Below are 15,585 nucleotides of genomic sequence, written 5' to 3' on the forward strand. Positions count from 1 at the left end.
CTGCCAGGCTGCTGAATGACGCCCACGTCTTGCTCCGGTTCATCCCATCCTCCCGTGGGACAGGGGAGAGAAATGGCTGCAGTGGAGCCAGCCCAGGTAGGGGTTATTGGGGGGCTGCTGGTGGGTTCCTACTGGAGGGAGAGGGGCTGTAAATACTGAAGAGGTGGCAACTTCTGGGGAGTTAGGTCTGGAGGGGGCAGGGAATACCCTGGGTGAAGAAAGGGAGGGGGACAGAGTGTGACAAACCTGCTGGGACTTGTTTAACGTTGGCCCTGATCCTCAGAACAAAGGCTTGGATGTTGGGGGAGAAAATTCCCTAATTTTAAAACAGGAAATAGACACACAAACCCCCTGGGCAGGGCGGGGAAAACTGACCAGACTTCTGGTGCTGAACCCTCAACCTGCTAGCCAGAGGCTAGTGTGACATGGAAAGGTAGGAAGGTGTAGGGAAGATGTCTCAGCCCCTCATATCCAGCTGCTGACGTTGGAGAGGGTGTTAGGTTCCCTACATGGGGTTGTATCAGCCTCTGGCTCGTAACCATGTGATGGATCTGCTGGCAGAGACAAGGGGTCTCTCTTTGTTCTTTTACCGTGATGCCCCCTGGCTGCTCTCAGCAGTGTGGGGATAGGACTCCGCCGACTGTCTCTGTCTCAGAGCTTCCATTTGATTGGTTCCTCTCCCCCATGAATAGTGGGGCTGTGAGTGGGGCAGCAGGTACTGAGTGTTGGACTCTTGCTCTTTCAGGGGCCGGTGACCTTCGAGGAGGTGGCTGTGTATTTCACCAGGGAAGAGGGGGCTCTGCTGGACCCCACTCAGAGAGCCCTCTGCAGAGACGTCATACTGGAGAACTATGAGACTGTGACCTCGCTGGGTAAGGCGTCCTGTCCCCTCAGTTATTAGAAGCTGTGGGGTCTCTGAAGAACCTGAGCAGTAATAACTTTATTTGTCATACAAGTGTTGACAAGTTTCCTTGCCCCCATATTTTTGCCTTATCTCCCACCCACTAGAATAATTTTTGGACATGTGCCTTTTTGGTGCTGTCAGTCATTTTAAAATTGCATTTAATGTATCCTTATAGGATACCTTAATAACTACATTAATAACTGTAGCTTTCATGCCGTTTCCTCATTTTAGGAGGAAAATATGCCTCCTGTAGAATTCTAAATTGAGTAAATAGGTGTATGACTCATGCATGGCTTGTGTGACAGTCAGATGAGCTCCTCTTTTAATAGGAGAGTGTATAATGTTGCCATTCAGGAGCCCATGGGTGAAGGAAGAACAGAGCCATGTGAGAGGAGGAGAAGGGGGGGAGTAAATAATTCTGGGGTGGCAGGACATGGGGAGGGTGCGTGCAGGATTAGTGCTAAGAAGCAGCAATAAGGAAACAGATCAACAGGGCCAGACGTGTACCCAGAAGCCTCCTACTGCAAGAGAAGCCCAACAAAGAAACCAACAGAACTCCACTGGCCATCACATACAGTCCCCAGCTCAAACCTCTCCAACACATCATCACTGATATACAGCCCATCCTGGACAGCGACCCCTCGCTTTCACAGGCCTTGGGAGGCAGGCCAATCCTCACCCACAGACAACCCGCCAACCTTAAGCATATTGTCACCAGCAACCACACACCACACCATAGTAACTCTAACTCAGGAAACAATCCATGCAACAAACCTCGATGCCAACTCTGCCCACATATCTACACCAGCAACACCATCACAGGACCTAACCAGATCAGCCACACCATCACCAGTTCATTCACCTGCATGTCCACCAATGTAATATACGCCATCATATGCCAGCAATGCCCTTCTGTTATGTACATCGGCCAAACTGGACCGTCCCTACATAAAAGGATAAATGGACACAAGTCAGATATTAGGAATGGCAATATACAAAAACCTATAGGAGAACACTTCAACCTCCCTGGACACACAATAGCAGATTTAAAAGTAGGCATCCTGCAGCAAAAAAACTTCAGGACCAGACTCCAAAGAGAAACTGCTGAGCTTCAGTTCATCTGCAAATTTGACACCATCAGCTCAGGATTAAACAAAGACTGTGAATGGCTAGCCAACTACAAAAGCAGTTTCTCCTCCCTTGGTGTTCACACCTCAACTGCTAGAAGAGGGCCCCATCCTCCCTGATTGAACTAACCTCGTTATCTCTAGACTGATTCTTGCCTGCATATTTATACCTGCCCCTGCACATTTCCGCCACATGTGTATGACCAAGTGGGTATTCACCCACGAAAGCTCATGCTCCAATACGTCTGTTAGTCTATAAGGTGCCACAGGACTCTTTGCTGCTTTTACAAATCCAGACTAACAAGGCTACCCCTCTGATATATTCTAACAGTGGGTTCTACCCCTTCCCCCATTCTGTGTCTGTCTTGTCTATTTAGATTGTAAATTCTTCAGGGCTATTCTTATTTGTACTGTGCCTAGCACAATGGGGACCCACTGATAGTCCTTAGGCACTAAGGTAATGAATCTGATTTATAATAATAACTCTCCTGCCACTCTAAGCCAAGGAAGCTGATCTTGGGATGTTACTGCTTAAAAATGAGCTGGGGTTAAAATCATGGAATATTCTTTGTGACAAGTATCCCACAAATTGCACTGACCTCCCTTGTTTTCTTTTCCTGTAGTAAGGTTTCCAGTTTCCAAACCTGATGTGAGCTTCCAGCTGTGTAGATAAATCTCTGCATTAAGCATCTTTGCATAACTTTCATATGACTTTGTATTATGCCTCTTCACATAACCTTGTATTGGGGCTACCCATGTGTGACCTCTGTTTTCATGCAACTTTGTGTCAAGTCCTTTGATATGGGAACTTTGTATCCAATCCTTATATAGAAACTTTGTATTGAGCCTTGGTATAATGTTATAGCTCGTAAGGATAGTTAAGGTAGAAGAAAAATATCTTTTTGCTAGGAGTAGAATAAGACCTCCCCCTCCCCTTTAATCAAGTGCCCCGTTGAATGAATGAGGTGTGAATGAGCAAGGCATGGAAGGCAGCACCTCCAGACAGCTGCAACAGTTGGAGGGGGATGGAAGCCAGACTCAAGAGCAATAAAACTTGTCAAGTGGGCTCATTAAAGAACATCAGACATAGTGATGGCCTTGGAAGTTAGAACCGAGCACCTTCTTTTGAAAACACCCTCTTTGAAAATAAATGTGGCAGCATTAAGATAACCCCCAGAAGGAGGTGCCACACATGACCAGGTGCCACAGACTTTGAATCTGGTACAGATTTGCATGAGAAGGAAGCTGCTATAAATGTGAAGTGTCTTGTAGAGGACCCCAGGTCTTGTCAACATAGAATCATAGGGTTGGAAGAGACCTCAAGAGATCATCTAGTCCAACCCCCTGCTCAAAGCAGGACCAATCCCCAAATGGTCCCCTCAAGGATTGAATCATAACCCTGGGTTTAGCAGGCCAGTGCTCAAACCACTGAGCTAGCCTTCCCCCACATGGGCACATTGATCCGGATCAACAGAAGCCCGGCTCCACCCCTCCCCCATCTAACTCACCTGGACAGTGAAGTTAAGGAGAGCAACTAGTTGGTAACAACAACAAGATGGATTGTGCTTGTGGGTGTGTGTGAGCGCATGAGTGTAATATATATCACATGCATGTGATACAGTGTTAATCGATTGCCAAGAAATGTGGCACTTTGCCTTGTCCACCCTGAAAAGATCCTGTGCTGTACTTTAAGTACAACAGTTGGAACGAGGGGAAGAGCCGTGGGTCCCAGACCACCAGGGCTCTGAGAAAGAAGTGCTCCCGAGAGCTGCCTGCACAGGTGAGGGATTGGTTAAATCAACTCAGAAACTGTCTGTGAACACAGGAAACATTTGGGATGCCCTACAAAGACCCTGTGAATTCTCCAAGTTCAGGATTGTTCCCTGCAGATGTGGAATCATTATGGCAGATGTCACTCATGGCTTCCCTCCTATTCTGACTGACAACTGGCAGCAGGTCGCTCCCCGATATCGCTTTCCCCTGAGTGTTCTCGTGAGATGCAGACCAAAACTGATCCTTTCCTCTCTCCTCTGGGGAAGGGTTTGGGGAAAATCAGTTCCTCATAGGTTTGATGTCTCCTGCACATATCTTGGTTTGTTCATCTCTTTTTCTATTCCTGTCTCTGATATTTCCTTTCTCTCTGGCACAGGGAGTGACCTGTGTCTGGATTCTCTCTCTCTCCCATCAGGTGATGGAATGGTGAGTGAGAATAAGGAGGAGAAACCCCAGCAGGAAGATGCTGAGCAAGTAGAACCACATGGGACGTTATCAGGAAAATCCAAAGGGAATGTTTCCGGGAGTTGTGCACTCCCAGAAAAAGCAAAAGCCTGTGAGACTCAGCAGAGGCCAGAGGAAAACGTGAGGAGCCACTTAGACCTTATTACAAGTGAGAGAATCAACTTGGAAGAGACACGCTACACATGCTATGAGTGTGGGAAAACCTTCAGTGGGAGCTATACCCTTATCAGACATTGGAGAACCCACACTGGAGAGAAACCCTACACATGCTCTGAGTGTGGGAAAAGCTTCAATCAGAGCTCAAATCTTATCAGACATAGGGAAATCCACACAGGTGAGAAACCTTATGGATGCTCTGAGTGTGGGAAATGCTTCATTCATACTTCAGCCCTCATCTCACATCAGAAAATCCACACAGGAGCGAGACCTTACACATGCTCTGTGTGGGAACAGCTTCTATCAGAGCTCTGACCTGATCAAACATCGTAGAATCCACACAAGAGAGAAACCCTACACATGCGCTGAGTGCGGGAAAAGTTTCAGTCAGAGCTCAATCCTTACTAGACATCAGAAAATCCACACAAGAGAGAACTGTAAGAAATGCCTTGATTAGGGCTGGCCAAAGATTTGTTTTTAAAAAAATCACATTTGCTAATTCCAATATAGTGATCTTTGCACCATCTTCACCGTGGTCTCTCAGCTCCCCTAGATGAGTTGCCTGCTTCTGCCTTTTTCAGCTCACACCACTTTGGGGTCAGTCCTGTGATCTTTTCTATCAACTCCTTTCCTTTTGACTTGTAGGAGTGTGTCTCCCTCCAGCCAGGAATGTTCATCAGCTCCAGGTGTGGGAGAGGTTTGATTCCCAACAAGCAACACTGAGGGAAAAGCTACCTCTGCCTTACATCCACTAGGGCTGCACATGGTGTTGGCTGCTCAAGTTAGTGATCTTGGTGTAAAAAGACAGTTATAGTTGTAGAGTGGATGCAGCCCAGGGGCAGTGGTTGGCATTAGCTTTCCCCTGGTCCTGACCTAAACTCCATCACTTTTCCTAGTCTAAACAAACCCTGAGCATCACGGTTATACTGTTCCCCCATTTCAAAGCAATTGTTAGTCATCAAGTCCCCCCCCCCCCGGAACAAATTGTTTCATTCCCTGTTGCTTCAGGTTTTGCTGGAGAGCAGATATTTTTCCTACCATTTTCCTCACTTAAAATATATTGAACTATAACGAAGAGCAGGAACAGGGCAGGGATAGGGAGAAATGTCATTTCACTGGCTATAAGAACAGAAGAAGATAGGGTAAGTCAGAGGGATTCCCTTATTTCCCATCAGCATCCCAATCCCCCTGTTGTTCAGTTGGTTAGGTCAGTATTTTTTCTAAAGGGCTGGGAAGATGAGTCCCTAGTAAATGGCTTGGAACGAAGCACGATACCCCTGCATTTGGCCCCCAAAGCAGTTGTGGCCTGGGCCCTGCAGGAGGTGACTCCTGAAGATATCGCCTTCCTAATCAGGTGCGTGTTGCCTATTATTTGGGAAATGCAATTCCTAGCTAGGGAGGGAGGGGGGAAAATGGAAGTGATGTTTCTGTTCAGCTCATGAAATCCGTGTTGAATGTGATATAGCTGCAGAAAGAGACCTATTTTCCATACCTACCTGACATTTGGTGTTTTACAAGGATTCTAAGCCACACCTGAATTTAGTCCCTAATTTAAATCTGTGCCACCAGATTAAAGAAATGAAAGGGCATAGTTGGGGGAGTTGTACCTCACTATCACTATTGATACGTTGTGTGGTTGGTGAAGAATTCTATACCAGAGATGTGTAAAATTACTCCAAGAAAGTTCAAAGATTCGACAAGAACTCGGGGAGAAACTGCAGATATTTATTTTCACCCTAGAGATGGAAGCTATGGTGATCTGTGGCCCAGGTAAACTATTTTTAGAACGCTGCTCCCTAGTTAAGTGGCATTGGTCACTCCTAAAGGACGCCATGATTAAATTGAGCACAACTGTCTTTTACCATTTGGATCCAAAGTTTCATGAAGCACAGAGAGAAACAGCTGATTCCTTCAGAGCCATTCCATGCCTATGGGTCCCAATCTGGCTGCCTTGTTGGACAAGAAGCAGTTCCATGCTGGGCAAATGATGGTAGCCAATGAGGGAATGTATCAGATTCCAAGTTCAGACCGCAGGATACATGAATGCTGAGTCCTGACTCTGTGGTTTGGTCTCTTAGTTTTGCTATTAAGTCTTAAGCATTTGTATCACTTCTCCACCTCCTGCTACTTTGAAAGATTAGAAAGTGTGGAAATAGAGCACAGGTGGTTTTCTCATGATGCAACCTACCCACTAGCATGAGAGCCCTTCCACCCACACTTTTGGGAGAAGACCCAGGGTGAAATGAACTCACAGAAATGGAAGGCTCCTAGGTTATTGCAGAATGTGACTTCACACAAAGCTCACTGGCTGGAAATGGGAATTAAGAGAAAACTGCCCTATAGGTTTATATTTTATAATCTTTGAATAAATTGTTACCAGCGACAATGAAATTAAACATGAAGTTAATTAGTGTAAAGTAAGAGGCTGATTATGTGATAACTTTCAGTGTTACAATATAATTCAGGTTTTCTTCTAGTTCTCTCCCTGCTCCTCCTCCTATATCGGAAATGGTGGCTAATCTTGAAAAGTAAAACCTCACTCCAAAGGAATTAGAGTGGGGGAACATGGGAGAGAAATAGCATGTATGAAAATAGAGCCCCAGTGTAGTCTGTAAATATTTCTATTTCAAATGGAATTTATTTTGATAAACTTTAAAATAAATATTCTGTGAAGAGGAAAATTGCTTGAGTCAAGATGTGTAACCTTCTACTGAGTTAGAGGGTAACAGCCACAGAGTTCCCCAGTTCACTTGTTTGCTAAACAAAGACATATCGGGCAGGAGAGGTCAGAATTTAAAGTGGTGATGGATGCAGGACGAGTGATTTTTGCAACCAGTTATTTTTATGGGTGCTGAGGTCCCTTTTCCTTTTGAGGAGGCAGCTGTTAGAGCCCAGCTGTTTAACCCTCAGGCCTGGCCATGGAAACCTTCCCGTAACTGGCCTTATGTATCTTTCATGTTTGATACCTTTGGGGTTCGCACGTCCACACGACATGCGGTTTACAGCAGCAGATACTGTGAGAAAACTGCCGGGCTCAGTGGGCTATTCCAAACTCTGCCTCACTTCGTCTAGAGTGGGTCATGTGACGAAGTCTCCATGGCAACTAATGGCCAGGCATTTCCCCTCTGCAGGGGGATGCTATAGGTGGGGGAGAATAAAGAGATCAGGTGACCTCCTGGCCTGGGAAGGAGACAGAGCCCAGAGAGGAGGGGCTGGAGGGGGGTTGGCAGTTTTGGAAGCTGGCTGGGAAATGGAGGGGAGCCCCCATGGGGCTTGGGCCTCCCAACGGGGCTGTGGCCTCCCTGGGGCCCCAGATGGACCTAACTAAGGGGGGTCCTGTTGTCTGTACTGGCAAGACCTATTTTGGACCGTGTTCCTCTCATCTAAATAAACCTCTGTGTTACTGGCTGGCTGAGAGTCAAATCTGACTGCAAAGTGGGGGGCAGGACCCTCTGGCCCCCCCAGGACCCCACCTGGGCGGACTCGCTGTGGGAAGCGCACGGAGGGGCAGAGGATGCTGAATGCTCCAAGGAGAGACCCAGGAGGTGAAGCCGTGTGAGCTTTTTGCCCTGAAGACAGGCTGCTCCAAGGGAGAGGAGGGTCCCCAGAGTCCTGCCTGGCTTTGTGGGGAGCAGTTCCAGAGCATCGCCCGGGGACTTTGTGACACCCCTCACTCCCGACCCGCAGCCCCTGCTATCCCAGTCCTGACCTCCAGACTCACAGCTCTGCTGGTGCCCCTCACTCCCAATCCGCAGCCCCTGCTATCCCAGTCCTGACCTCCAGACTCACAGCTCTGCTGGTGCCCCTCACTCCCGACCTGCAGCCCTCTGGGTTCCCCCCAGCTCTAGTGGTGCCCCTCACTCCCGACCCGCAGCCCCTGCTATCCCAGTCCTGACCTCCAGATTCACAGCTCTGCTGGTGCCCCTCACTCCCAACCCGCAGCCCCTGCTATCCCAGTCCTGATCTCCAGACTCACAGCTCTGCTGGTGCCCCTCACTCCTGACCGCAGCCCCCTAGGCTCCCTGCTGAGCTCCGCAGTCACTGCGATGCTGGTGCCCCTCACTCCCGATCCGCAGCCGCCTGTGCTCCCTCCAGCTCTGACGGTGCCCCTCACTCCTGACCCGCAGCCCCTGCTATCCCAGTATTGACCTCCAGACCCACAGCTCTGCTGGTGCCCCTCACTCCCAACCCGCAGCCCCCTAGGCTCTCCGCTGAGCTCCTCAGTCACTGCGATGCTGGTGCCCCTCACTCCCAACCTGCAGCCCGCTGCACTCCCTCCAGTTCTGACAGTGCCCCTCACTCCCAATCTGCAGCCCCCTGCGCTCCCTCCAGTTCTGACAGTGCCCCTCACTCCTGACCCACAGCCCCCTGCGCTCCCTCCAGTTCTGACAGTGCCCCTCACTCCCGATCTGCAGCCCCCTGGGTTCCCCCCAGCTCTAGTGGTGCCCCACACTCCCGACCCGCAGCCCCCTGTGCTACCTCCAGTTCTGACAGTGCCCCTCACTCCTGACCCGCAGCCCCCTGCTATCCCAGTCCTGACCTCCAGACTCACAGCTCCGCTGGTGCCCCTCACTCCCGACCCGCAGCCCCCTGCGCTTCCTCCAGTTCTGACAGTGCCCCTCACTCCTGATCCGCAGCCCCTGCTATCCCAGTCCTGACCTCCAGACTCACAGCTCTGCTGGTGCCCCTCACTCCCGACCTGCAGCCCCCTGGGTTCCCCCCAGCTCTACCGGTGCCCCTCACTCTCGACCCGCAGCCCCTGCTATCCCAGTCCTCACCTCCAGACTCACAGCTCTGCTGGTGCCCCTCACTCCTGACCCGCAGCCCCTGCTATCCCAGTCCTGACCTCCAGACTCACAACTCTGCTGGTGCCCCTCACTCCCGACCCGCAGCCCCTGCCATCCCATTCCTGACTTCCTGTGACGTTATGAGTGTAATATAATATTTCATTGAAAGGTGACAGGTCCAGAAAGAGTTAATCAACTCACCTCACAGACTGACCTGACCCATGGGTGAACCTTGAGGGCTGGTTAGGAAGATCTGTAAATGAACAGAGCTTTGAAATGCAAGTCTGCATTGTTAGAGGTAGAAGGGGAGATGTTTGCTCAGGGCTTGTGATGTCAGCAAACAAGTCTTGTCTATTGCTGTAGTTTTAATTCAAAGATCAAAAAAGGAATATTAACATTTATAATGATACTTGAGTGAAATAGTATTATTGTCTCTGTGTCTCTGTGAAGGTTGTGCTAACCTGGCTCTGAACTGTTTAATGGGTAAATTACCCTGTGCTAATTGCCAGGATGTTTGGGAGAAGGAGTTAAGCCTATTGTTTTCTCAGGCTGAAAGGCTGCTGGAAATGTATAAGAACCCTGGGACATGATCCTGCTTCATCTCAGATCTGCTTTGGGTTTCAAGATGGGGAAACCTTAAGCCATAAGGATTGAGATCCCCAGTCACTGACTGGAGCCACCCTGAATAAGGAAATTGGACTATAACCTCTGGACTATTTCTGAAAGGACTTTTGGCAACTACAAGCTCACCTCTGCTGTGCATCTGAACCTCGAGAATTGAATTCAAGTCTGTCTGTATATTGATCTTTTAAACAACACTCTCTCTCTCTCTCTTTTCTTTTGTAATAATTTTTAGCTTAGTTAATAAGAATTGGCTGTAGCGTGTATTTGGGGTAAGATCTAAGTTATAATTGAACCTGGGTGTGTGGCTGATCCTTTGGGATTGGAAGAACCTTTTCTTTTATATGATGAGATCAGATTTTCAGGAATCATCATCATATCTGACAAGTGTCTGGACGGAGGCCTGAGGCTGGGCACTTTAAGGGAACTGCGTTGTTTGGACTTCTGAGTAACCAGTGAGGTGCTACAGAAGCTGTTTTGTGCTGGTTGGTAAATCTAAGTGTTAGAATAACCACCAGCGTTTGGGGTTTGTCTGCCCCATTTTGTTTGCAGTTCACCCTGATTGAGTGACCTCAGCTGGCTCCCACGGCAGCACCGTCACACTGCTCCTTTCTAGTCACACTTTCTACACATCTAACATTAGTGTATAATGTAATACAGATCTATCCCAACACCTGCGGGAGGTCCTCTGTTAAGGCGGATTCGGCGGCATGCCTGTGGGAGGTCTGCCGGTCCCGCGCCTTTGGGGTAACCACCACCGAATTGCCGCTGAAGCCGCGGGACTGGCAGAGCTCCCGCAGGCATCGCCTAATCCGCATTACCAGGGGACCTCCTGCAGGCAGCCTGACTGCCACCCTCACAGCGATCGGCAGGCCACCCCCCGCAGCTTGCTGCGCTGGTGCCTGGAGCTGCCCCTGTCCCTGACCCAGGGCAGAGGATATTGGAAGCTGAACATCCAGAGCTTGCAAGATAAAGGAGCAGGGGGGTGAGGCCTGGCGGTGTTGGCAGAACGGGAAAGCATCAGAGGGTTCTATGGCAACCAGGGGGATTGGTGGGAGTCGGTGAGGGAGGAGTTGGCGGCTTTGTTCTGGCGGCCGGGCAAACACCACAATATTAAAGAAACCAACAGTGCCAAGTCCTGCAGCGTCGCCTGTGGGATTTCCACAAGAGCATCCAGGCAGGGGAGCCAGTCAGCATGTGACTGCACGACCGGATCAAGCAACAGCTGCCCGAGTTCCAGGAGATGAGGCTGCAGTTGGCTGATATGAGCGGGAGCACGGAGTGAAGGGAGGGGGCGGCCTCCCCTGACATTTTTGCAGCCTGCAGGGAATGGAGACAAAGCAGGGGGATGCAGGGACTCAGGGCAGGACCCACGGATCCTGTAGAGCAGGACCATGGTCGCTGGAGGAGGAGAGAGAGAATCCCGTGAGAGGAAGCCGCTGGTGGGAAGCAATAAGTGCAGAGTGCAAACCAGCCAGCTGAGAGTCACAGGGGTCTAGAAAATGAAACAGCAGCAGGTCCCATGGTGTAATGGGCAGCACTCAAGACTCTGAATCATATAATCTGAGTTCAAATCTCAGTGGGACCTTATGGAGATATGTTAGTTTGCTGCAAAGCCCTGGAGCTCAATGTGCTTGGCTACCTTCTCTCAGGGTGAACTAGAGTGAGTTTTTTTCCCTCCTGCTGGGTGACTGATGCCCACTGGAGACAGGTCTCTGGTCTGGCTGGTTCAATGGGCTGGCGGCTATAGGTTGGGGTCCTAGAACTTAACAGTCTGGCTAGAGATTCCTGTGGGTTGATCATATGGTTGTTTCTCGCTGCTTCACCTGATGTCCACAACTTTGGTCCCTGCAGCTGCCACACTCTTCCTCTTGCCCACATGGCATTTAAAGGAAGGAGGGCCAGGGCCAGGCTTCATAGTCAGGGCTAGGCAGGAGGGAGGCAGAGTCCCAGCCAGGCTGCTCCCTGCTCCCTGCCATGCCGAACCCCCACTGAAGGCCACCCACAGACCAGCATTCGTTCTGCGGCCGGCCAGCATCACAAGGTGGTTGGAAAGCAGGTGGGGCCTCTGACCGTTCCCACTCAAGGGGCTCCTTTTGGCGGTGGGGCAGGAGATATTTCCCCCATGAGGCTCTTTCCCAGCTGCTGAGAAGCACAGAAGTACCCGGTCTTTGCTCTTGCGGTGAAAGGGGTTAATACGTTTAGGCAGCCTGGCTAGCTCAGCTGGCAGCACCTCTGGCTCTTACTCTGAAGGTTGAAGTTACAATTCCCTGTTTGGGTGCTTGGGGCTCCTCTTCAACAATACAACACACAATCTGCTTAAGCCCCCACCCAGTAACCTGGGGAGACTAACCCTGGCCACTGGGTGCCTCTAAGAGATGATACTTTCCCCACTCACAACCACTGAGTGTAGAAAAGAAACTTTAAGAAAAGGGAGGAAAATCATCTTGTATTAACTTGGGAAAACACCACAATCAGGATTCATAACACAACACTATGAGCAAAACACCCACCCACAGCGCGCTGGGCAGTGGCCTTTTGCCTCGGGCTCTTAAATCCAGACACCAGAAGCTCTGTGGATGTGCCCCTCCCTTCACTGCACCTCACCCACAGCTGCTGCCCTGGGTCAGTGAAAACCCAGAGTTCACCTCTCACCTCCTGGGGGGGGGGGGAAAGCCCCTTTCTCCCTCCGCTGTCTGGCCACATTGCCGGCCACTTGCCGTTCCCCCCTGTCACTGCTCTGCTGGCCACCCTCTCTGCTCTGGGACGTCTTGTGGTCCCACCAGGAGCGGAACAGGCTCCCTAAAAGTGGCGGCCACCAGAGCCTGAACAGTAGCCCCGTCCCTTCCACTCGAGGCCACGCCCCTGCCCCACCCCTTCTCCCCAGGCCCCGCTCCTACGCTGCCTCCTCCCCCCAGACCCCTCCTCCCACTCACTGCTCTCTGCTCCCTCCCCACCCTCACTCGCCCTTACGGTCATTACAAAGTGGCAAGGCAGAGCCCTCCCATTTTTAAAAGTCCTGGGATGTCGTTCCCCCCTGTCCAGGCACCCCTGGGGCCCTGCACTTCACACAGCTCTCCCTGATTTCAGCTGTTAGTGAGGAAGCCTCACTGCTAGCGCAGACTGGGCAGTTTCTTGCATGAGAGACACTGTCCCAAAGCAGGACTAATGCTTAGAGCTGGTTCTCAGTGATTTCAGATCTGTTGGTCTGCAGCAAGACTCTCCATTGAGGCTTAATCAGCTCTGTTATTACACAGAGAAGAACAAAAGGGTCAAATGTGCCTGGAACCCTTAAGAAGAATCCACCCCACCAAGTACAACACTTGTCGCTACCTGCTCTCAGCTCCACTGAGAATGTTTTGGGGTTACTCCTTGCCTGTATCAACCTAGGGGTCTTGGAGAATCACAATTAAGAGATGCTCCAGTGGCACAATTGGTTAGCACACAGTACTTATAGGGCAGTGCTGAGAGGAGCTATGCTGAGGTTGTGAGTTCAAACCTCACCTAGAGCACTGGTTTTCATTAACCAAGTGGCATCACCCCCTCATTTGTCCCTATGGAATGTAGAATTCCAGCCCTGGGGACACTGAGGAGGGGAGAAGTTAAAAATGCCCCTTCACTTATTACCTCCTCTCCAGAGCACAGGTCAGAATCTACAATCCTTTCTCCCCCCTCCCAGCCCCTGTGCCAGGATCCCTCAAGCAGAGCCTGGAGTCCTGCCCCTGGCGTCTGTACTATTGACAAAGACTAAGTGACAGGGACAAAACACTCAAATCCCACCTGGTGCGGGGAGCCAGGTTTGCTCTTCAAATTCTGTCATTGGTACATTTCCAGGTCTGGGAATGTCCCCCAACAGCATTTAATGGGAAGCTGCCTGCAGAACAGTTACACTGCACAGAGCTCCTGTGGAGGAGGGGTGGGAATTAGTAACATTTTGAGGATCATTTGGGAAATGAGCCTTTGCTGACAAGGTTTGTCTCTGTTCATATTTCACCTTCAGGTGTTATGTTGAGGGATCTTTAGTGTATTTTTGGGAGGTTAATAACTATCTCCTCAACTTTATTTACTCAACATAAAAATTGGTGTCACCTAATTTTTGCATCTCCCTGTGAAAATACAACTGACACGTGTGGCTTTCTACAGGGGGCCATGAGGTTAAAGTTGGGGAATTCAGTCTCTGTACTTCTGTGGGGGGAGTGTTGCTTTTTTACAGCTGCCTCACGGCCAGGCACACCGGGCTGTTAGCTGCACCCACTGTACTTGCCAGGGGCCCCTGCTGACCCCTGGGCGGCTGCACTGCCGTGCTGGGGTGACTCTGCAGGGGGAGAAGCTGCTGTGGAGCAATGTAGAGCAGGTGCAGGAAGGAGACGAGGTCACTATTCACATTCTGAAATGCACAGTTTTCACTCTCAGCCCTACCGGTGCCCCTCACTCCCGACCCGCAGCCCCCTGGGCTCCCTCCAGCTCTGATGGTGCCCCTCACTCCCGACCCGCAGGCCCCTGGTCTCCTTCCAGCTCTGACAGTGCCCCTCACTCCCGACCCGCAGCCCCCTCGGCTTCCCCCAGCTCTACTGGTGCTCCTCACTCCCGACCCGCAGGCCCCTAGTCTCCCTCCAGCTCTGCTGGTGCCCCTCACTCCTGACCTGCAGCCCCCAGGGCTCCCACCAGCTCTGACGGTGCCCCTCACTCCCGACCCGCAGGCCCCTGGTGTGACGGAGCTGTTCTGGCGGGACCCAACTGAGAGTGCCAAATCAGGACCAATTGCTCAAACAGGGCAGTCACAGCCCTAGGCTGGGGTTTTTCCACCTCTAAGGCAAACCAAACCAGCCAGACAAAAGGACTTTGGTCTCACCCCACTGGCTAACCACAAGTCACACAAGCAATTTCCTTAGACACTCCAGTCTCCCAGTATCACCACCAGTGCACTCGTCCTGGGGATGAATGGTTATGAAAACCAACACCCCAATAAAAGAAAAAGGTTCTCTCAATCCCAAAGGACCAAGCCCCAGACCCAGGTCAATATACACATCAGATCTTACCCACAAATCACGCTGTTGCCAATCCTTTAGAATCTAAAATCTAAAGGTTTATTTACAAAGGGAAAAAGGTAGAGAAGAGAGGTAGAATTGGTTAAATGGAATCAATTACATACAGTAATGGCAAAGTTCTTAGTTCAGGCTTGCAGCAATGCTGAAGTAAACTGCAGGTTCAATTTAAGTCTCTGGAATACATCCCCTGCTGGGATGGGTCAGTCAGTCCCTTGAGTAGAGCTTCAGTTTGTAGCAAAGTCCCTCCAGAAGTCAGAAGCAGGATTGAAGACAAGATGGAGATGATGCATCAGCCTTATATAGACTTTTCCAGGTGTAAGAATCCCTTTGTCCTCACGGTGGAAACTTACAGCAAAAAATGGAGTTTGCAGTCACATGGACAAGTTTCTGCATACTTCGCTGAGTCACAAGGCGTGTCTGCCTTCTCTCCATGGGTCAATTGTGTAGCTGATGGCCCTTTAATGAGCCATCAAGCCAGCTATGCAGGGCTAACATCAGCTTTGTCTGGGACACTTCCCAGAGGCAGAGCATAATACAAAATACAGACAGTATAGAGCCAATACTTATACTTAAACTACAAAATGATACACAGACATACAGACAGCATAATCATAACCAGCAACCCAGAACCTGGTCTTAGACACCTTATATGACCCCCTTTACTTAGGATTTGGTGCCACCACAGGACCTTGGTTGCAACCCAT

This window comes from Mauremys mutica, unplaced genomic scaffold, assembly GCF_020497125.1.
Source record: "Mauremys mutica isolate MM-2020 ecotype Southern unplaced genomic scaffold, ASM2049712v1 Super-Scaffold_100089, whole genome shotgun sequence".
NCBI lineage: Eukaryota > Metazoa > Chordata > Testudines > Geoemydidae > Mauremys > Mauremys mutica.